The sequence below is a fragment of the Rhineura floridana genome, chromosome 7 (genome assembly GCF_030035675.1).
Source record: "Rhineura floridana isolate rRhiFlo1 chromosome 7, rRhiFlo1.hap2, whole genome shotgun sequence".
Lineage (NCBI taxonomy): Eukaryota > Metazoa > Chordata > Lepidosauria > Squamata > Rhineuridae > Rhineura > Rhineura floridana.
The window spans coordinates 38,491,609-38,493,885 of NC_084486.1; positions in this window are offsets into that span (position 1 = coordinate 38,491,609).

Sequence of the window (2,277 nt, forward strand, 5' to 3'; positions counted from 1 at the left end):
CTACTGCGACCCAGCGCTGCAGACGGCTAAGCGGGGAGGGAGTGATTACTTGGGTGTGTAAGCTTCAGCAGGCTTTACTCCTGAGTCAACAAAAGGGCAGGCGTTGCAACAAGATGGTTGGGCATTCCGGCGGTTTTTCTTCTCCGGAAGGCAAAAGTGTCCGCGTGCTCTGGGGCCTCTTGGCGACAGTGGCGGGGCGCAGAGTGTGCTCACGAGTTCATAATTCGAATGCGAACCAGGACTTGTTCGCAGTCCACTTGACTCCATGTACAACCTCGTTATTTTGGTGCTGCGCACGTGCAGATCCCGTTGTTCGATTGTTCACTTATTAAACTTATGAGAGCCAGTGTGGTGTAGTGGTTAGTGTTGGACTACCACGGCGGAGACGAGGGATCGAATCCCTACACAGCCATGAAGCTCAATGGGTGACCTTGGGCCAGTCACTGCCTCTGAGCCCCAGAGGAAGGCAATGGTAAACCACCTCTGAATACCGCTTACCATGAATACCCTATTCATAGGGTTGCCGTAAGTCAGGATCGACTTGAAGGCCCTCCATTTAATTTTTCATTAAACTTATATCCCACTCTTCTACCCAAAAGAGTTCAGGGTGGCAAACAAATTATTAAAAAATCTTAAAAACAATTCCAATACAGATGCAGACTCTTGCACATATAGCTTAAATTTTAAAAGATTATAAATCTTTTCCTACTGGCCCTGTAAAAGTACCCAGCTACCCCTTTCATATTTACTTGGCAATAACAAAATGCCTTCTACCTCATTTTTCCACTTATGTGCCCAGAGCAGCTTACAGTGTGAAAAGTAATATAAACTGTCATACCAAACCTGGTGGGACTTCCCTTACTGAGTAAATATGTCTGAGATCAGGTCAGGACAAGTGGGCTTGCAAATACAAACTTGTCTCTTCTTCCTGTCCAGGCCAAGAGAATGAGGTAAGGCTGGGTATATACTGGTCCCTCTTGGTGACTTAGGCTTTTTTGCAGCAAGCTTGGTATGAAAAGATTGTTTACCGATAACACCTAGGATCTTTACTCAGAAGGAAGCCCTGTAAGTTGAATGACGATGGCTCATAAGAGTTGGAAGTGACTTTGGAGGTCATCTGTCAAAGCCTCTGATGGTAGGATCTGCAATGCAGGATGCAACTACAGTAACCCTGAAACATAACCATCCCCGATTAAATACCTCCACCTAAGGAGAGACTGCCTGCCCACCCATGAGAGTATGTTCCACTGTCAGGCAGCTCTTTCTACCAGGAAGTTGTTCCCAATGTTTAGCCAAAATCAGCTTTCTTGTAGTTTCCACCCATTGCTTCTCTTCTTGCCCTCTGAAGCACGAAATGTCTGCTTTATCTTCTGCATGGTAGCCCTTCAGATATTTGAAGATTGCTATTGTGTCTCCCATTAATCTTCTCCAGTCTAAACATACCCTTTCAACTGTTCCTCATAGGATTTGGTTTCAAGGCCTCTCAACCATCCTGGTGGGCACCCAGAACAGGACACAGTGTTGACCAGTGCAGAATATAACAGAACAATTACTTCTGGTTGTATGGACACTTTCCTTCTGTTACTGTAGCCAAATATTGTGTTAGTTTTTAGCAGCTGCATCACACTGCTGGCTTATGTTCAGCTTGTGATTCCGGCCAATTCCCCCACCCACCTTTTGATGGTACTGCTGAAAGGACTGCTAGGAGAGGGAGAACTGGGCTTCCAGATGTGCTCCTCTGAGCTTGGCCCACCAGCACAATTTTCACTGGCATCCACTTGTCTAAATACACCTGCCTACCTGTTGTCTGATCAAACAAATGCTCTGCACTGATTGCTTTTTATGAATATAAAAAACCTGACCTTCACCCTCAGATAACCCCCAAGATTACCATGTGTTTTCTCTACAGTATGTTAGAATTGGGTGTAACACAATATGTTTGGGTGTAACAAAATATAAACCAGCTGTTGCATTGATTTCATAATGTTAATAGTTCAACCTAGAGCACCATCTCAGATTTTGTGGGTATCCAAAGCAAAAAAAAAGAAAAGGATTCCTGCATAGCCTTCTGCAGCAGCTGCAGCCATAATGCATGCCTATTTAGGAGAAAGTCCCATTGTACAACATGGGGCTTTACAAAAAGGTACAAAGAAGTCCTGGGCTCTGTGAGTAACATCAGATTTTGGAACTGAATCCTTAATAAAACTTGAGTGCAGGCTAGTATTTATTTTTCTCTATGGCATAATTCTTTATCATGTTGGGTAAAAAAATGTTTCT